Source organism: Lycorma delicatula, chromosome 8 (assembly GCF_047948215.1).
Source record: "Lycorma delicatula isolate Av1 chromosome 8, ASM4794821v1, whole genome shotgun sequence".
In the NCBI taxonomy this organism is placed as follows: domain Eukaryota; kingdom Metazoa; phylum Arthropoda; class Insecta; order Hemiptera; family Fulgoridae; genus Lycorma; species Lycorma delicatula.
The window spans coordinates 68337530-68360467 of record NC_134462.1 but is presented as its reverse complement, the minus strand read 5'-3'; the positions used below and the strand labels follow the sequence as shown (position 1 = coordinate 68360467).

The following is a 22938-nucleotide window of genomic DNA, read 5'->3' as shown; positions in this document are numbered from 1 at the left end:
ATGAATTATTCTTTAAATGAAGAAATATTTTTATTGGAAACTTCTCTTTTAAAATATAACTATTTGCATAAACGAAAGCAAGTAGTATATCCTATTTATAAAATACGACAGAAGCTGGGTGAATTACACCCATTTACAGAAAATGTTTAAGGAAGATAATAAAAGGTTTTTTAACTATTACGGAATGTTATAGGCAACTTTTTATTACACAATAAACAAAATAAAAAAAACGGTATTCAGAAAAAATACGATTTCACCAGAGGAAAAACTTGCAGTTACAATAAGGTAAACATAATTGAAATAATGAGCAGAAATTTTTAAAAAACTATAATTTATTAGGTATTATTAACTATTATAAACTGTTGGTGTCGGAGTGGATTCGTTTATTACTTGGAGAGCCAATTCTCTCATTTTCATTCGGAAATGAAGTTTCTGAATTTCAGTCTGCATCATAAAGGGATTCTCTTTCTGTTGTCGCCTCTTTTTTTTTTGCCGATTCATTTTTGTCAGAAGTAGTTTGATCCGGCGAATGTGTCAAGGATGGTAAAGGGGCCGAAATAGGGTTCACAATTTTGCCCTGAAGTCGTGGGTTCGGAATTACTTCTTCTAAATTGAAAGAATTGCTGGAACACTTCCAGTCAATGGTGATGGTGCCATGATGTCTTTTAAAAAAGACATCTGGTCCATACAGATCCATTTCTTTTGAATACAACTGAGGAATCAGTCCCGGATTTATTACAGCCTGCCAATTTACTTAATTATTGTCTGTAATTATCTCTTAACACTTTCCCATCGTTTCGTAGCATCTTGTTCTGAAACAAAACAGAACGAATTATCTTAATTCTCAAATAATTACATAAGGTGATAAAAGCACACAATTACTGTAAAGTAATAATTAATTTGTTCTAGATTTCTTTCGACTGGAATTTCATACCGGAGTTGGGAATTTTTTTTATTTTCTCTGAATCATATCGCTGATAGTGATAGAAGTTTGTGAAGTTGTATGGAAATCTAAGCAATACATATGGCAAAGCCTATATACGATGATAATAAACAAGTAGCAAAATATATTTTTTTTTAAATGTTGATTTCCAAATTATATAGAAGCGATAGTTGGGAAACATATCTAAATTAAACTTCCTGCTAAATCAAGAAGTATTTACTACAACTACAAACATTATTTTTCCACTGTTTTACAAGGTGTTTAAGATGCAAATTACAGTTTGCATTGAAGTCGGAACATTCGGAAAAAAAAGCGACGGGGGCGTTTTCGAGTTCTCCAAACTTTTCATATTAATCAAAAGTAATAATTTCAATATTCCACAACCCGATTTTTTACCAAACACTGATATCATCTGTTATGTTAGTAGATGAATATACGTTGAGAACGTATCTCATGAGACCGCTTCCGAAAAATAAACTTCTGAGGTAAATTCTCATCATGTATAATGAAAGACTTTCAAAAGCAAGGCACACTATTGAATGTGCTTTGTGATCGCTACAGCTAACTGGTGAATATTAGGGAAAGCGATCAACACCGATGTGAAAACAGCTTACTTGTAACGAAGACAATTTGTCTCCTACACGACATAATTTTAGACAAAGAAGGTGTTAAAAAAACAGTACTAATGCGATTCCAAAATTCAGCTTCCATTTCTGAACACAATAACACGTCACAACGTCCGGAATCAGCAACAGGGAATCTTGCAACACGTTTTACGACTACAAGTACGGGTGATTTAATTAAGGGGTAAATTTACTTGGTGTGTCCAATTCTTTTACTCTTTCTTCCTAGAATTCTGCAACTATGTTCTTTTTACTATATTGTTTTCTTTTCATGTCCCATAGAGAACGCCCTTTTTTAACTTCTAATATTAATCTTTCTGTATCCACTGTAAAATATCGTAAGTAATTTATTTAAAAAAAATAAAATAAAAGTTTACGCAGTAAAAATAGAATATATATGATATATAGAATATAATACTCGGCATGTAATGTTTTACATGAAACTTCCACTTCCAACAGTACTACACGCGCTAGTAGATCAAATTCAACTGACCTTTTTTTTATTTAACCTCCAGTGACCACCGTTAGATATTGCTTCTCAGGATGAGGTGAATGACAAGTAGAGTGTGAAAATGCCATGCCTGACTGGGGATTCGAACCCGAGACCTCCGTATGAAAGGACGAGACGCCACTCGCGCCACGGAGCCGGCAAAAAATTCAACTGATTTGCAAGCTAGTTTCTGAACTGCTAGAGTCAGCTGATGCGTATTAAAATTTTAAAACTTACCAAACCTATTAAAAATTAAAGCAATCGAAAGTAGCGCTTGCAGTTCTGAAACCATCGCCAAATACTTTGTGTAGTTAATGCAGTCGTTTAATTGATCGGTGAAGCTTACTAGAGGGAATATTGTTATTTTATAAATTAATTTTGTACTTAAAATTCAATAATTCGTTAAAAATAATTATTTTTTTTTAAGCGTTTGATTTTAATTAAACTAGAAATTTTGGAATAAAACAGTTATTTATAATTATTTTTATTATTAAATATGTGTATATCAATCTTCTACTTATAATTTACTATGAAATTAAAAAACAATTTAACTTTTAAAATTCCCAGTTGTATTAATGATTATATTTTCATAGTATTTCATCATGTTGTGGTTTTTTCTTCTTTCGAAATTAGATTAAGTATTTAATCGCTACCAAAGTATTTAACATTTTTATTACTTATGTAAGTTTAATAGTAAGTGAATGAGGAAAATTTGATTATAAGATTAGTAATCTTTTTTTATGAATTTATTTAATTGTATATAATTTTACGGAATGGGAAAAGATATGACTCATATCTGTATCTCTATACGTATAATGAATGCAATTATTGTATTTGACATTTTCATTCATATTATAATTGACCGGGGTTTTTACTTATTCTTTGTTATATTACTATTTGGAAGTTTATTCTACGATATTTGTATCTATTAAATTCTAGGAATGTGTTGCCTTGTTTTAGTGAATTTTAATTTTACTTTTTTTTTGTTAGACTAAATAAAGTCTAAAAGAAAAAAATAAAGTCTAAATAAAGAAATACTAGTAGTTTTGCAAGAATTATTTATTTTTTTTTACAGATAATCATCTAAACATTTAAATAATTCTATTTTTTTTTTTACAGTTATTTTTGTTAATAAAAGTCTTTGATTTTTAAAGATATTTTAATTGTGACACGTTACTAATAGAGCATAGATAATAAGAAAATTAGATTTTTCGTTCAGAATTCCGATTTTTTGAATTTAGGACCGTAGGATTACTACCGTAGGATACCGTAGGACCGTAGGATTTTAGATTTAAAATAAGACATTATTAAATTCCGAGCAGTAGAAAATTTTTTATGAATTTTTTTCTTGTTCGTTCTCATAGTGTCTGTGGATCTCTTTCATTCGTAGTTCTAAATCTTTTTAAAAATTTTCTAAATTTTTATTTCGCAAGTATATCTGCTGTGGTTATAATAAAGGCAAAAATATAACTTTCAATACACCCCCAGAGAAAACAGTGACAGCTATTAAGCCTGTATATACTGACTTTAACGCAATCAAAACTACAGAAACGCTGCTTACATGGCTAAAATCAAACCCCGAATTAAAGCTTTAACGGCTGCATATGACAAAAGATAAAAAAAAAAAACTGTATTTGTAGGACTCAAGATTCTTCAACTTGGTGTAACAGATGTTGCTACTTTTTTTTAATGATGATTTTTAAAACTATCGTTTTACAAAGATAAACGCGGAAAGTTTATGACAGACAGTTTAAATAGACCGAAAAGGTTGAAAAATCTGAAAAATGCATCAGAAGTACATAAAAAGAGGAAGTTGTAAAAGATTAATAAAAAGAAAAGGGCAGGACACAGAAAAAGGTGAGTACTGATTTTACACCTTAGTAAGTAAATTTTCAATAAATATTATCTTTAACGCTCTTTTACTGAAAAATGTGATTTTTGTAACTTTAGGTACACGTTTCGGAAGAACGGAAGTAATTAACTTGAAAATTTTTGCGCATGTGGACCACCATTATTAACCATGTAAACTGATGTACTATTATTACCAACATAAAAAACTGATTGAAGAAAAAATTAAATAGTCACTATTATTATGCAAAAACTAATACATAATTTTTTTTGTACAGAACTGCAATTAAGCTTCAGCCTATTTTTATTCGTATGAAAAATAAATACGTATTTTATTTATAGGTTATATGAGGATATAATAGGTAAACTGCTCTTCAGATAATACAAGACTGCTTGATCATTTTCCTAGAAGTTCTATATTTCTATAATTTTTGGTACTGCATATTAGTTTTATACTTAGAATACGATTTAACAACTTATAAATAAATGAAAAAGAGGTAGGAGTCTGTAATAAATGAACGAAAATGTAATACCTCTGTTATTTTTCCTTCTTTTTTAATAATAAGGGAAAATAAAGTTTTATTAAAATTTGATTGAAAGATCTATTTTACTTATTACCATGGAACATAATTTTTTTTTTTCATTTTTTAATATAGATAACTTTTACAATCTTAACAAGGGAATATTTACTCCCGAAATCGTTGGTATAAGTTAGTTATTTCCGAATAAGATACTAAACTAATTTGATTTTGAAAGGGGCCGTGTTCAGTCTTTAAAATATTAACTTATGGGTTTTTTAAGAAAGAAAATATGAAAATAAATATAACATAGATTTTTTATGGTACATAATATAAGCTGATATATGAATATATTTTGTACAGCGCATGCTATGTTTTAAGAATTATGATTTGATGTTCAGCATGAAATCAAGGGGTTATTGTTTCTGAAATCAGATGACGGGTTCATTGCTTCTCGTTTCTAGTTATAAGCGTTAACGGTTTATATCCATGAGGTATTATGATTTTAAATCAAAACCGTACTGTACCATTTATATTATTACAGCGTGCTCTATTATTTACTTTAACCAGTAGATATAGATAATGTGTACATGCACATGCGCGCATACACAAAACACCTCTAATTTACAAATATTTTATTATAAAAAGCTGTGTATAATTATCGGTAATCTTTTTTAAATACTGTAGTTATTAAGATAATAATAATTTTTATAGGCGTTAAGTAATATAGCGTAATGTGTAAATAATACTTATTTCAAATTATGGTTACGTAAAAAAAATCCTATGTAACAAATTTTTAATATTCACTTCATGAAATGTATCTATGGAAATAATTTGAATAGCAATGTACAGCTTGTTTTTTAAATTGTATATAATGTAGCGTTGCAAGCAGTTCTCCCATGTGGTCTAGTGGCTAGGATATCTGGCTTTCACCCAGAAGGCCCGGGTTCGATTCCCGGCATGGGAAATTTTTTTCAATTTTTTTTTTAAACTATTATTTTTTTATTATCGTAATTTATTTTTAAATATATATATTTTTTAATTAAAATCTACATATATATAAATATATAAGCTTTACAAGCTTGATTTTAATAATTTTTCTAGTAGTTTCTTTTTGAACATTCATACAATCATTTTTATTTGTATCTTGGGTTTTTTTAATGAAACAGTTGAAAAAATAAGTTGTATTTTTAAATTATTTGAATACCAGAACTATATTTCTTTTTTTAATTGACGGATTTGAAACGGTTTTGTGAATTTAGATGTTTTTATTAAACTAGTATTTGTTTTTGGATGTGACTTAAATAAATATGACTTTTTTTAAACGATTTTATGCCTTTTTTTAAAATAACAATGAAGTGTTTAACATCGAAATCATTAATTTATTTTTATAATTTTTTTAAACAGTTTTTTTTTCGTAAGAATTTTAAACTTGTAAAAAAATTAATACTTTTAATTAATTTTTTTTCATGCAAAAATGATTTATCCGACACTTTTTTGTTTTATGTATATATTGCAAGATAATCTTGTTATATCTTTGCCTACAAGCTTGAAGCTTGTGCGTTGGATATAGAAATAAATTTTTGTAGAATATGAAAAATGCCATGCCTGACCGGGGATTCGAATCTGTGACCTCCGGATCAAAGGCGGATTCCCTAGCACGCCGCTACGGAGATCGAAATTCCGTTTAAGTAAGTTTATTAAAAAAAAAAAATACTTTTCGAGTTAATTCCACTTTACATCGATGTAATACGAGCAAAACAAATCTAAAAATACATCCTATTGACCGTTTGATTATTCATTTTTCCTCATTGTTCTTCTTCCTCAGTTTGGGTGATTCGGACTAACGACCAAATTTTTTTTAGTTAAGATCATTCTGCTAATAATTGGTGTATCTGTAAATAATTTTTAATTATAAAAAAAACTATTTGTTAATTTTGCTAAGCTCTGTAAGAAAATGTAATTAAAATTACACTAATAGTATTATGGTAGGGACGAAATGGTATTCGAAAAAAATAAAATTGATTACTTTATCGATAAATTGATGTTCAGAATGGAAAATGCTGTTAACAATATTTAAAAAGTGATTGTTACTGGGTCCCAGATAATCATTATCGTCGGAAAGTTACTGTAAATCTCCTTTATTGGCACGAAACATAATCAAATTTTTTACATTCTCGGCTATATATATATATATATATATATATATACAATAGCCGGGAAATTAAAAGTAATTTTTATATATACATAAAGGAATGCATGGTGATAATCAGCCAAAAAAAATATCTGTACGTTTTTGATAAAGGTTGACGTTTTCACCCTAAAATGGTATTTCTAAGTACGTACGTGCGTACTTACACGCATGAACGTTTGTTGCATTGTTTTTCGCTGATTAGCTTTAGATTGGATGGACCGATTTTGTTTAAACTTGATTAGTACATGGGTTTATCGTAGTAAAATTTTGTGCAAATATTTCGAGGGGGCGTAAAAAATTTGCGATTCTTTTATTTTCGACTTTTGCTTAAGGTTTAGAAAAAACTTTCGTAGAAAATAATTTTGCGCTTAGAAAGTTCGTAAGAAATTCATAGAAAGTTTATATAACTTTAAGACCATTTTTTTTTTACCACGGAGTATTTGACCCATAATTTGTTAATATTTTGTGATGAATTTAAGCAAAGATTTTTGATTTTATAATGTAACTTAGATTTTAATTTTATTATCATTCAGTAATAGTTTAAATGAAAATAGCTATAAATAAAATTCTTGAAATCGTTTGAGAAATTAATTTTCAAAATACAGTTTCGGTTTCTCAATGCAGAAAAATATAGTAATTCCGTTACCATTTTTTTGGTTACAAATATGTATTAATTCTCTACTTAATAATGACTGGTTATTTTAAGTTATGCACATTTACTTGCTCACTGTATTTAAAAAAAGAAGTGTATATAAAAACTACTGTTCCTGCATTTTCTTAGTTCTTGAGAAATAGCCGATAATTGGTAAACCATAAATGAGAAAAGATTAATCAAATGGATATTTTCTTTCGTTTTTTTTAATATAAAATTAGTTAGAAATGAAATAAAGTTGTATAAACAAAAAAGTAATTTATATAAATAAAAGACAATCTTCGTTTTTGTTTGCCCTAATAACTAAAAAACTACCTAATAGATTGCATTGAAAATTTCACAATATATTATTATTTTTTCCAGGAGTACTTACATGTTATTACTTACTTAATATTTAATAATATAATAATTTAATAACACAGTATTTAATCACATAACTTTTTGAGGAGGTCGATATTGACATAGACAACGATCGATATAGACGATATCTCTCGATATATACAACGAAAAGCACACTAAGAAACAATTTTTTGAAATTCCGAGTAAATAGGGTTAAAATGGAGTAACAATAAAATGAACTATTTTTTTTTTTTACTTTCGGTAACAGATGAATATATCAACTTGATTTTTGGTGTGTGTAATCTACATATGAATATCTAAAATATAGATTTTTGAAATTCGATCTGGAAAGGGATGAAGAAAAGCAAAAAATTTGAACAGTAATTGCAAATTTGCCCCATTTCCGATTATATAAACAAGATATTCAGTAGATTTGGGCTTGCAAATACACTTTAGATGAATATATAAAAACCATTTTCGGGTGTTTTTTAATTATGATTTTTTTTTATGGAGTGCGACGGTGTTTAACCCGGAGGCTCAACCAACATAGTCACTGCCACTGTTACTGTATATGCGACGTTTCTGCCTGCAATTATTTCCAGTTACTTTACTGAAAAATATAAAATAAAAAAAACATTGACTCCGACGAGAAACGGAAGTAACCATCCATGACACGGCTACGCGTGCGAAGCCGTGTCATGGATGCTAGTAGCGGAATAAAATAAGATCATCCTTGATTTTTTATCCTTATTTTAAGCAAAAATCTGTTTGGAAAATACATAACATGGTTAATATCGCTTGCGTTTATATTAATTGTTAAAAAAAAAAATTAATAATTATATTGGATCAAAAATCTTTATCAATTCTTAAATGTAGGCTACATGGGCCTATTTATTTATTCGTAATACAGTATTTTTATTTTGTTGTTATCAATTTGCGTTGTTTTTTAAAATTAAATCTCACCAGCTGTGGACGATCGTCGAGCAAATTCATTAAGAGGCAAGCTAAATTTCTCTCGACTTTACGATTGGAAAAGTCTTTTTTTACAACCTGGGAAAATCAGAACTTCTTTTCAACAACTGGAAACAATCCACCAAATAAACTTAAATAATTTTTGCAAGTCTAGAGTAGTACTCTCTTCCATACCTTAATCGTAAACGGTAGAATAACATGAATACTAGTTCCAGCTGTAAATCTTAAAGATTGTCTTTAATACTTTTTTTGTAACAATAAGTATATTGTTATTCATATTGAAATCTCCATAAAAATCAAGAAAATATGCGACATTATTCACTTGGAATACAGATTGAAAATATTTTCCTAACTCCTCGTACAATTCGTATGCACCAGTGATTCCTTTATTTTTCCTGTATAGCCTCCGGTAATTACCGTTCAGATAATACTTCAGAGGATGAGTGAGGATGACATATGTATGAATGTAAATGAAGTGTAGTCTTGTACAGTCCCAGTTCGACCGTTCCTGAGATGTGTGGTTAATTGAAACCCAACCACCAATGAACACCGGTATCCACGATCTAGTATTCAAATCCGTGTAAAAATAACTGATCAGTGATTTATCTATTCTAAACTTAACGTTTCTGTATATCTTTGCTTACTTTTTGTACACCATATTAGGGTTTTTTCGTGTACTGCTGCATTTTTTCCATGCATAGAATTTCCCTTCTTTTCAGAGAAAAATTTTCAGTGGATTATTTTGCTTGGTTGCCTTCATATATTATTATTATTATTAATAATAATAATAATATTTTTAAATTGATTATAGCTATGTTTGATAAAACTATAAAAACCGTTCTTTATGTATGTATTATTAAAACGTTTGTAATTAATATATTACTCGACGAAAATAATAATTTTAATACTATTTTTTGACTATATATTGCTAGGCGGATTTTTTTAAAAGTATTAAGTTTTTTATTTATTAAAAATAAATTACTATACATTTTCACTTCATTTGTTTGAAATTAAGTTTTGTTATTGCTGTTTGTGACGTAGACCAAAGGTAATTTTAGCTGGGGTCGGTATGTAGGTAGATAGAACAATAGCAAAATCAAACTCTTGAAGGGGAAGATATTTAATGACAACCCACTCGCTGGACCTTTGTACACCTGTTTAATTGGTTTAGATACTTTGCCCTTAGCTAAAGTTATATTAGTAACATAGATGTATTCATTTATATTTCACATTAAATGCGGTGCATGAAATCTATTTTTATATTTTTTTACGAAATTAATAATAAAATTATACATTTAATGAATATAAAATATAAATTTTGATCGTACTTTGGTTAAAATAAGTTTCATAACCGTACCTCTCACTCATGAAATATTGAATACAATTATTCGATTATTTTGATACATATTTTTTGTTATGGGGCCGTATACAATAAGAGCAGAGACTATATATATGAAACAACAATCATTGAAACAAGAAAAAAATCAATATAAATAAAAGAGAATAAGAAAATAAAGAGAATAAAGATCTACCGTTATTTATTCATTTTCTTAGAATTGTATGAGAAATATGGTCATTGAAAAGAGACTTCCAACAGAGAACCATCTAAATCCAAAACTACTTCCTCAAAATGTGTCCGTTACTGACCTACCTCATAAAAGGATTTAACTTTTAATGTCTTCCCCGATATGTAATGATAATAGCTTTCCCCTAGATCTAGAGGCTTCCTGTTATTAATGGACTTATTAGATTTTTAATATCACTATGCACAATCGATTGATTCACTTTAAATTTCACCTAATTCGCAAATTTGTAATCATCAACAAAGAGAAAATCTTAAATGTAAATGATGGAAAACAGAGTACCCAAATTAGAATTGAGGAACACCTGATTAGCAATAAAAATCCTACCTAGAATAACTTGAAAGTTCTAAAAGATGAGACAACTCATCTTTTCTATCAGATCGATCAACTTTTATAAAAAGTATATCATGAGACACCTTGTAAAAAATTTCCTGAAAGTCTAATGTAGATTTATCAGCTTATTTTCTAACTTCGACGTTAGAACGTTTCATTAAGTTTAGTAAAAGTGAGATTTTACATTTGTTCTTAAACTGAAACTTTGCCAGAAGATCCCTTTCAGAAGACCACTTTCCAGAAGACCACTTTTCCAGAAGACCACTTCTGACATGAAAGACATGAAAGTGGTACCCGATTGGAATCTGATTATATTGTTTTTCTTTCTTTCCATATCTATCATGTAATCTTTTTTTTTTTTTAAATTTGAAACTGAATAAAAAATTTGCTTTTCAAACCTTTGATATTTAAAATATAATACTGAAATTATAACTAAAGATATTATCTCTGCAAGTTATCATTAGGAAAACTTTTACCATCTTTTCATAAAAAAAAAAAAATTAAATAAGAGTAGTAAGTAATTCTTCAAAATTTGAAGCAATCTGATGGTGAATTTCATTTGTTTGAATCAATCATGTAAGATTTATAATATCAACGCTCTAAAAATTGGCTATTTTTTCAGATTTCTAAAAATAACCACCTAAAAAAATGTTAAAAAAGAATGTAAAACTGAACGGGCTAAATTTTAACGTCTATTTTATGAAATAAGCTGACTACATTTCCCATTATTCTCAAACTTGACTGGACATACGACTATTAGTACTTAAGAGGATAGTATTATGCTCTATGATTCCATAAGTTTTTTATGATAAAAATAAGACAGGATAAACTGCTGTAGTTAATGAAGTTTGTTTTGGTATTCAGTAAAATAAATTTTCATAATGGCTTTATAACAAACTTTATTATATTACGTTGTTTTACTCAATGAAAGAAAATGATGGGAGTACTTTACACGCGTGTAATTATACCGGCTTTTGTTTCCTTACTCATAATTCAATTTATATTTTTAGAATATTAATAAAGTGGAATTTCAGCGTAAACGGTGGTTGTTTTATTACACGCACAAAATTTATCCATATTCAAATCGCTTATTCCTTATTCAACTTAATATGCAAATAATAATTTAATAATTATCCGGAATTACAAATAGGATTAAGCTACCAAATAAAGTATAACAAAGAAACATCTTTAATATCATACGCAATTTGCGGAAGCAATTAATGACAATTATAATCTCCAATCACACATTTATTGACCTCTTCCTTTGTCAAAACATCAACAACATTCCGAAGTCCAAACGGCGCTATTGGTGTCACACGCAAACACACACATACAAACAACTACTCTTTAACACAAACTTCATTTCTTCGTGGGTTCCCTTCATAGAATAATACAGAATATTATAATTATTTATTTCAGCACCTTCAATTTTATTTGAGGTTTAACTCATATTGTGGTCTTTTTTATTTCTTTTATATTATCATATTTTTCTTTTTAACTCACGATCCAAACAGAAGGAAGTAAATGAGATTGGGTTTTATGTAAATGGATTATTTTGTACAGATTAAGAAGAGATTAATCTGTTACGATTTCATAGAATTTTTAAAAGTAATTTTACGTAGAATTTATGTCAAGAGATTTTAAAGTTTGTTCCAAAGGACGTTTTATTTGATAACTAAACCGAATTATTTTTATTACAATTTATTGAATTTATAGTGTAAATTTTTTTTTTACAGTGAACAGTGGAAAACTCAAAAACCTTTCTTTGATATTTTATTACATATAAAGAGTAATTCTGCAAATATTATTTTGAATTTTTCTAGGTTATATTTTTCTTATATTATTAAGCTGATTTACCTACTTGGATATGACTTTCATTTTTTATTGCATTTTAATGGTTTTTCTATAGCTGTTTGATTACTTTTGTTTTGTAAATCAAACAGCCACATATTAGATATCGATTACCTATATATAATGAAATTACACAAGGCAATAAATATTTTATATTTATACCCAAGGATGACGATAAAGCTAAGCCCTTATTACAAAATTAATTTTACAGGTATCATCAGATCATATATTGTAGCTTGTAATCGTATATCACGTTTGTTGTTCATAGCGTCTCTACTGATCCTTACTTTCCATTACAGTTGTTTCCGTTTACACTAGTAACGTTGTTAAATCATTCATACTGCAGTACCGCTATACCATAACTAATAAAATATTTTCGGTTATTCAATTACGATTTATTTTAATGATTCTTCATTCTGAAGTGCTTTTCTATTTCTGATATCACAAATCAGTAGTAAACAGATATTTTACATTGTAGTAAAATTAATTTTGCAGGTTTTAATGAACCCTTAGATTTGTTTATTACTTTCTTTTTTTTTAACTTGTTATAACAAAAGGAATTAATGAATTATTTCAATACAGATACAAATTTCCCTTAATTTTTTTAAGATAACTTATTTTTGAAGAAACATTATGTAGCTCAGTTCGATTTATGTGAAGTGCTTTGTATTAGCAAAGTTTAGGTAGAAAAAAAACGTTGCTCTTACGGAAAAGAATGTTGCCAGTTGTATTCTTTTAATATTCAAAAACACATGCGTGCACGTAATGAATTACACGACGGAAGGGTTCATTTGTTAACTATTTTAGAGTGTTGTCACGCTTCCTGCAGTATTCCCATACGCATTTTATAACCATAGGAGCAGCCGAAATAAAAGGAAAATAAAATGCAGTACCTTTTTCAAAGAGCCACGAGACGATAGTAAACAGAGAGGAAATGTTGTGGCTGCAGCTAACAGTTAACTTAGGCAACAGCAGTTATTAAGTTATAGACCCACCGGGTTGGTCTAGTAGTGAACGCGTCTTCCCAAATTAGCTGATTTGGAAGTAGAGAGCTCTAGCGTTCAAGTACTGGTAAAGGCTACTAGTAACTACTTTTATATGGATTTGAATACTAGATCATGAATACCAGTGTTCTGTCGTGGTTGGGTTTCATTTAACCTCAGGAATGGTCGAACTGAGACTGTACTAGATTACACTTCATTTATACTCATACATATCATCCTCATTCATCCTCTGAAGTAATATCTGAACGGTAATTCCCGGAGGCTAAACAGAAAAAAGATAGTTATTAAGTTATAAACTCACCGGGTTAGTCTAGTGGTAAACTCGTCGTCGTAAATCAGCTGATTTCGAAGTCGAAGTTCTCAGGTTCAAATCTTGATAAAGGTAGTACTTTTATTCGGATTTGAATACTAGATCGTGGATACCGATGTTCTTTGGTGGTTGGGTTTCAATTAACCGCACGTCTCAGAAGTAGCCGATCTAGTTTGTTCAAGACTATAAATTTACCGGTGCAGTTACATTGCACCGATAAGTCGCTAATGACTTTAATTGTTGATGTGACTATGAATAAAAATATTTAAAAAAAAGTTATTAAGTTATACATTTCCTATTACTAGTGCTGTCTACTAAGCTTTTCCTACACTATAACCTTATTAATTATAAACTTCATTATACTGATTTGTCAATAGAAAATAACATTATACTCCAGGCATTGTGTAAAATAATGCGATCGGTTTTCTTAGACACCACTTACTCACTTCTCCCACCGGCCATACAGTATGAAATGACATTAGTTATAAAATCGTGTGAATTGGATGTTAATTTTTAATTGAGATTTAGCGAATTTGAGACGTACTTTAAATTATTTTGGCACTGGGATTTTATTGTATTTTTAATTACAGTTTTTATCACCCACCGGGTTGGTCTAGTGGTTAACGCGTCTTCCCAAATCAGCTGATTTGGAAGTCGATAGTTACAGCGTTCAAGTCCTAGTAAAGCCAGATATTTTTACATGGATTTGAATACTAGATCGTGGATACCGGTGTTCTTTGGTGGTGGTTGGGTTTCAATTAACCACACATCTCAGGAATGGTCGAACTGAGAATGTACAAGACTACACTTATTTACACTCATACATATCATCCTCATTCATCCTCTGAAGAATTATCTAAACGGTAGTTACCGGAGGCTAAACAGGAAAAAGAAGAAGAAGAAGAATTACAGTTTTTATATAGCATTTATGAAATCCACCGGGTTGGTCTAGTGGTGAACTCGTCATCGGAAATCAGCTGATTTCAAAGTCCAGAGTTCAAATCTTAGCAAAGGCTACTACTTTTATACGGATTTGAATACTTAGATCAAGGATACCAGTATTGTGTAGAGGTTTGGATTCAATTAACCACACATCTCGGGAATGATCGACCTTAGACTGTTCAAGACTCTACAGTTAATTTACATTCATACATATCATCCTCATTTATCCTCTGAAAATGATTCTGGAGGCTACTCAGAAAAAAATCTGGTGTGAAATTCACATGACTTCCTTGTACCTATTAAATTACATATAGGCATTTTTTCTAAATGAAAAGTACGTAAAATTTTATTTCATTAATAACTTTTGATATTTTTTCTTATTTTTTGTTTATTCTTATTATTGAATTATTATTTATCGTAATATTTTTTTTTAAATCATAGGTTAATAATTATTAATAAATCAATATATTCAAATTAAAGAGAAAAGCTTAAAAGAAAAGCAAATAAAGTCTGATTCGAACCGATGTGCCTTCCCATTGTAAAATCCAAATATTTAATTAATTAAAGTTTTGTTTGGCTATAACTCTGGTACCAATGAAAATAAGTACCACTTATGATATATCGTTGAAAAGCTCTGAATGAGAGCTTATTATTGAAGTAAATAAAAAGTCCATAATCGAAATCTTTTTTGATTTTGGGCTTTTTGGGTACTTTTAGTCCAGTCGATTGCAATCAAAAGGAGAGGTGCGCCACTAGATGTTACAGCAGTCCTAAATCCAAAATTTCAACATCCTACGGCTAATCGTTTTTGAGTTATGCGAGATACGTACGTACACGGATCACGCCGAAACTAGCCAAAATGGATTCAGGGATGGTCAAAATGGATATTTTCGTTGAAATCTGAAAACCGAAATTTTTCGCGATCACAATACTTCCTTTACTTCATACAAGGAAGTAATAAAGGAAAAAAGTAGAGTATTTATAAACATCTAACAGTTTTTTCTCGCATCAAACAGACAATCATTTATAATTACAATTTAGCATATGATTCGTTGTAACAAAATTATTTATTGCAAGAGTAGGTGTTATTAAAGTATTTATTGTTTGTGATAAAGAAATATGATATTCTTTGCCTATAAAATAATAGACAGTAAGAAATAATAAAAAAATTTCCCTAAAATGTTAATGTGACGTAAAAAAAATCTTTGATAATCCAGATAAATTAAGTTCCTTGCCGGCTTATTATAGTTATTGTAATAATAATCTGGTTATGCTTAAAAAAAATAAGTGCATTGTTTAGAATAATATTCATTTTGGCACATAGAGTATAGTTTTGACATATTATATAAATATTTAGCCATCCCCATGACAGTTTGTCGTCGTTCCAACTAAAACCAGATGTTTGCGAAATTATTTTGGCAAAATGTCTTAAAAGGTTGTGAACTGGATTTTATATACATGTATTTACATCATTACCGCAATAAATAATGGGTTATCAGTTTTCTGATTATGTTTTCTGGTACATCCGTGTGTTTTTATGAGTTAATATAAAATTAATTGTTTTTGATTTATATTTTTACGGATGAATTTGAAGATTACAAATTTGTTTAATAATAATGGTAAAAAATGAAAGGGCATGTTATTTTATTTTCTTATTATTTTTCTGTTAACTTAGGTGTGTTTCATTTTTTTATTCAAATTTTTTATACAAAAAAACTGAAGCTAAACCAACAAAAAGTAATTTTTTTACGAACTTAATTAACGTTATAAATTTATGAAAAGCATAATGATCTAGAAAAAATCTAATAAATTCATCACAATTTGAAAAAAATAATCCCTTCTAATTCGTCATTTTCGCATAATTTAGACATTTTTGAATCAGTGGTTTTGCGGTTATCGTCCTACTTCTCAAAGCTTTTTTCAATCAAAGACGGCTATTTTTGAAAATTATAAAAACAGTGTCTCTTACGATAAAGTCTCTTATAATAAGATAATATGTGTAGTGATGAAAAACAACTATTATTGTGTTTCGGATGATGTGTTACTTGTAATAAACAAAAATGTGATTAATATATCAGATATACGTATGATGTACAATAACCTTCAAAAGAAAATGATAGCTGGTGTTTTATTTAGCGAGTAATCTCTTAATTACACTCATGTATGAGCAGTTAAAAAGGAATTATTACAATTATTATTTTTGTACTCTTTTCACGTAGCCGGAAAAATTCGAATTAATTTAATAAGTTTGTAAGATACGTTTCAGTATTTATACAGTTAATACGATTATATCTAGTTATTATATTTCTAATTCATTTTCAGCATTTCCTTATCTTAAATAATCAAAGAAATGACTTAAATTTGAAATACATCTCTTTCTTACATCTTTTACTAACTAATATCGTAGGTTTTTATTTTTTGCTGGTATAAAAGGTATTAAAATCGTACTATTTTATTTGTATTTCTCAGCTCTGATAATTTTATCGTAATTCTGTATTATCTTTCAAATACTATTGTAACATTATCTGTAAATCGTATTTTGCATAATTTTAATGACCTTGAGTTTTAAAAATATACTACAAAGTATTATGTAGCGAATATTAAATTATAAATATTTTGTTGATAAAAATTCTTTTTTTTTCCTTACTTCTTTTTTTATTATTTTTTTATTCCATTTCTTTAGCAATATTGTTTTTTTAACATAATTTATTATCAGCGTCGTTCTTTCGCCCTTTAAAATTGTATCTCTTATCATAAAAACAATAACAAAATACATTTAACCAGTTATTTTTAATATTATTTATTGTTGTTTACGTTTCGTTTAATTGAATCAAATTATTAGTATTGTTTCTCCGAGAAAACAAAGAATATATTAGTTTATTTTTTCCGTTATGATTTATCAAAATTAAATGTAATTAATTAAAATTGCTTAAGTAAATAAAGAGATTTTTATCTCTTGCTGTATTAAGGGTTTAAAAAAATGAAAATATATAAACTATTTTGTAATTTTGATCAATACTGTTAGTTTTTATTTATAATTTATATTTATTTATGATAACTTTTTAATTAAGTTCACTTACTGCGATACCGTTGTAGCACAGCACTCTTAAATATAATTTTAATATAACCGATATTCATTTTTATGGAAATAAATGGTTTTGCATTATAAATTATATAATTGTAATTAATTATTTATAATTTTAAGAAGAATTATAATTGAAGTTTGGACGAGGAAAAAAAGAGAATCAATTAAGCTATATTTCAAGAACCGAGTATCTGTGATAAATATGTAAGATCAGGAAGGTAAATTCCAATACGAAAAGGAATGGGTAAACGATGTAGATTATCGTTATTGCTTTTCAGTTCAACGATGAAAAGATTAAGAAAATGAAATTTAAACGAAGAGAATTATTTTTTTTTACCTGCAGAGAAATTTAATTTGAAAATTAATAACAATTAAACGAACTTAATGAAATTTAATAAGCGGAAGATAATACCGCGTGTTTAAAAAGCGAAGCAACCTCTTTGTTTGACAATGTGAATTTATTACAAAAATATAATGTTAATAAAATACTTATACAACAAATCTCAAATTACCTTTAACAACTTTACTATAGATATTAAAAATAATTTCCTGTGATCCCGATGCACGTTTGTACACGTTTCATAACATTTGCAGCTATTTTTCTTAATGTTTACTCAGTAATATTTGAAATCTCACTTTCAATTTTAGCCTTCAATTCATCAAAAGTATAAGGATCCTTTTTAAAAACTACACAATTTAAATATCCCCAAAGGAAAAACGCCTATTGATGTAAGATCTGGAGATCCTAGGTGCCACAACCCTTTTGATATCAAACGATGGTCAAAAAATTCTCGTAACATATCCGGCGTTTCATTAGCAGTATGACACGTTGCTGGAACCAATATTTTCAGCAATAAATTGTTCGATTAAGTTGTGATAAACTACACCATCTACAGATTTGTAAAAAAATAAATACCCTTTTATTCAATGCCGGGTTTTTATCTGATGTTTGCACAGCAAACATCAATTTTACGTGCGTGTAATGATCGTTCATGAAACGCGTGAGAATTTTCAGGGCTCCATATTCGGCAGTTTTGGCTGATAATGTAGCCATCCGAGTGAAATCATGCCTCGTCATTGAAATAAACACGATCCAAAATTTCTTTACCATCGTCATCATCAAGAGAAGGAAACCGACTCAGAACAGTCTGTAAATGTTTCCCGTGGTCTACTTCTTTAACATCTTGAACGATACCGATGCGATTGTAACTTTTTAGTAGCCCTGAAAGCTGTAGATTGTAAAAGCCCAGTCTGTGAAGTTAACTTTCTGAGCGATTTACTGCATGAGCGAGATAAACGTTCATTCACATCCTCCAGAACTTCTACTGTTAACAGTGATGGTCGGCCTGTGCTTTTCGATCGTGAAACTCCCAGTGTCACGAAATTTATTAATGAAACGCGATATTGTCGACTTATTAGGAACTGAAGAATTGGGAAATTTTATCCAAAACTTGTCTTTCACCCGTTCGTAAGATTTTTACACGCATTAAGTTTCAATAATAAACCATGTTCGTCCTTGGAAAACGACATAGTTAACACAATAAAGACGAATTTATATTGGTATAGCACTAGTGCATAAGAAGGATATTTCAAATATTACAAGCCGATAACCTTGAGTACAGTGTTGCCAACTGACTTGTAGGGAGAAGTAAAATTTACCTATGCATGACTTCTACGTTCTTAGTCTTAGGGTTACGTCCATTTTGAAGCACTCGTTAGAAAGCCAAATATTTAGGTAGGTTCGCTACAAACCATGAATTCTATTATTTAGGTGGTAAAATTACATTGTTATTATAAAGGAAGAAGGTTAGCGAATATAAAAATATTATTTGTATAGAGCAAATCATTTATCTTAGGGCAAAAATAGAGTCAGAAAGACATTTCAATCGAAGCTTTTGAAATGTTATTCTAGATTAATTAGGTTAGGTAATTTGATAAAGTTGAAAATGAAGGGATTCGAAGCCCAAAGGCTGTTTGTGACAAATTATCAGCTGTTGCATCATGTAGACACTTGCTGTTAAATAGTTTACTTCTATAATACACCCGACTACTGCTGAATACCGGCTCACTGTTACATATTACCGGGGTGAATTGAAAAATTAAAATGCGGTTAATGTTTAATTTTTAGATTAATAGTTAATGATAGTCGGAAGATGTTTTATGCGTATTAGATTGTATGAATAATGTTCCTTTCTAAAAGCAATACAATCTCTGATCAATGGCTGATGTTAACCGAAATCTTTGAGCTTAATTTATCTAATTCTTTGAATTTGATTTCACAATTGTAGTATACATTACAAACATTTTACATTTTAATTTCATAAAATAAAGACCTGTGAATATCTATTTATAAATAACATTATCTTCTCAAGAAGCTAACAATCTGAAATTTGAATTTTTTATAGTTTTCAAAAAAGAGCATTTGTTTAACAACACTGATTTTTTTAAACATAATTTTTACATGCTTTTCTTTAACTTAGAATAGTTCAACCATGTCCTCAAATTACCTTAATTATACTCATTTCCGACGTCATACAATGGTGAAATTTTATACAGCTGCTTAAGTCGGTGACAATAAAATATTCCATTATTAACTCCATATATTTTAATATGTATAATGTCTATATATAATACAAGGGGAACATCTTGAGAAAGGGAGTTGAATCGGTAAGGTCCGATTCGATTGATTTTGACTTTCTATTCAGAACGAGTCGTTTTTTTTTAAACCTCCGGGACCACGGTTAGGTATTATTTCAGAGGACGAAATGAATAACAATTTTTGTAGCGTGTGAAAATGCCATGCCTGATCTGGATTTGAACCCGGGACCTCCGGATGAAAGGCGAAGACGCTACCAGTCGCGCTACGGAGGCCGGATCTTTGATGGTTGGGTTTCAATTAACCACACATCTCAGGAGTGGTCGATCTGAGACTGTACAAGACTATACTTCATTTACATTCATACACATCATCCCTTATTCATCCTCTGAAATAATACCTTTCGTTAATTTCAAAGGCTAAGCAGAAAAAGAAAGAAGGTGGCTGTTGAAGCGGAATTTAATGTAACTAACTTAAATTTACCTTCTAAAATTTATGTGCGCTAATCATCAATTTAGTTATAAGTAACTGGTATCATTTATAATAATGAAAACTAATTATCCAGGTTATAATTCAGAATAAAAGTACATATAGATATTTTTTTGTTTGGTAAAGAATTAAAACTACTAAAGGAAAAACTTATCATTTTATATACTTTAAACAATTAAAAAAAAATAGTGTGGTATAATTAGCACTTCACGAAGAAATTTTATAACTTAATAGAATTTATATGTTCAAATAGGATTTCAAACACCTCAGTTCTGTGGAAGAAATAATAAATGAAATAATATAATTCCTCAGAATAAATTTTATATTTATATTTATATTATATTTTACATTATTTACATGTAAAATTTGATAATTTATTTCGAAAAAGTAGAAAATACTCGTAAAGTAATTTTTTTTTCAATTTTTATAAAACATGCTTTTCTTTAAAAAAAATGAAACAATTCGCGCGTTGTAAAAAGTAAAAAATAGATTTTTTTCAATTTTTTTTTAGATTTGATAAATTTATGTCGAAAAAGTATAAAATACTCGTAAAATAATTTTTTTCAATTTTTAAAAACCATTCTTCTCATTAAAAAAATGAAACAATTCGTACTACAAACTACAAAATAGATTTGTTTTCAAGAAATTTGCTTTTAAAAAACTACTTTTAAGAAGATTACTTTAAAAAAATATTTTCTGTTTATATTTGAAAAAACTAAAGCATGCTTTCATATACAACCACTTTTTATTTGAACGCGCCCCACGCTTTTTTTTTAAATTATGTATAGAATGAGTTACAGATAATTTAAATAATTTAAAAGAGTAGGTCTCTAAGTTTCGAATAACTGCCTCATGAGTGCGTTAGTTATAGTGACCTCAAAATGGCGAATCAATAACAAAAGGCGTTCTGTGTTCTCGCGTTCGCGAAAACAAATTCGGTAGTCACGGTGCAGCGTGCTTTTCGAAGGCGATTCGACATCAATTCGCCCTCTCCGAAGAATATTTGACAATGGCTTCGACAGTTTGAGAAGATTGGGTGTCTGTAAAGGAAAAAATCCAAGACGACCACGGTTTCGGAGGGAAAAGAATTCATTGTAGGAACAAGAATTGTAGCGAGAATTCATGATGCGTTTCGGCGTAGCCCAAATAAGTCCACAAATCGAGCTGACATCAGCGTGTAATTCCTCAACCATTTGGCGTGTGCTAAGAAGACATTTACAGGCAGCTCGTTCAACAACTTTCCTATAACGACAAAAGGAAGCGACTGGAATTTTGCGAATCGATGCAGGAGAAAATAGAAGACGAAACCTTTATTTCACGTTTAATTTTCACTGATGAAGCGACTTTTCACTTAAATGACATCAATCGTCATAATGTTCGCATTTGGGGATTGGAACCCACACAAGTAACAGTTGAGCATGAGAGAGATTCTTCTAAAGTGAATGGTTCTGTGCAGTGTGTAAGGACAAGGTTTACAGTCCTTTTTTCTGTGAGGGGAAACACCGTTACAGGACAAACCTTTCTCGACATGATCCAAAACTGGCTCTTCCCGTTACCGCAAGCAGATTTAAATGACTTTATTTTACAACTGATGGAGCACCACATCATGGTACAAGCTTTTTGAATGAAAAATTGCCCCGATGATGGATTAGTAGAAACGGTGCCCAAGATCTTGCTCTTTGTACTTGGCCTGCGAGATCACCAGATTTAACCGTATATGATTTTACCTTGTAGGAATATGGGTCTTGCTTTTTGGACCACCGCTACCCACAAACATCGATGACCTTAAACATAGAATATCATCTGCGATCGAGTCAGTGAATCGTGACATGTTGCTACGCATCTTGAAGGAATTCTCTTATCGCCTCTAAGTTGTCCGTGCTGCTTCTGGTGGTCACATTGAACACTTGTAAAACAGGAAATAAAACTCGGATATGAGTAGAATATATACGATTTGGTAAGAATTTTCTATTACTTTTCCTTAATAAAATATTAAGTTAGGAAATCGGTTCATTCTTTTTAAATAACTGGTTATTGTTATTATTACTGTTGTTGTATTCTATATAAGGTTAAATTAATGGTATTATTCCCGAAAAAAAAATAGTTAGATAATTCTGAAGAATAACAAACATTCGATATCGCTGCTTACTAGAGAAAATGCAAAAT

The 22938-nt window shown here is 29.3% G+C and overlaps 1 long non-coding RNA gene and 1 other non-coding gene across 2 annotated transcripts in view; one reads left to right on the top strand and one right to left on the bottom strand.

The window, feature by feature from the left end:
- Positions 1 to 376: 376 nt before the first annotated feature.
- The window catches only part of LOC142329370 (uncharacterized), a 115624-nt gene continuing 93062 nt past the window's right edge, over positions 377 to 22938 (bottom strand). The window contains exon 3 of the long non-coding RNA XR_012757482.1: positions 377 to 812. This is a non-coding gene — a long non-coding RNA (uncharacterized LOC142329370). The remainder of the gene's footprint in view (positions 813 to 22938) is intronic.
- On the top strand, positions 5318 to 5389 carry TRNAE-UUC (transfer RNA glutamic acid (anticodon UUC)). The gene has a single exon. It is a non-coding gene; the product is annotated as a tRNA-Glu (tRNA).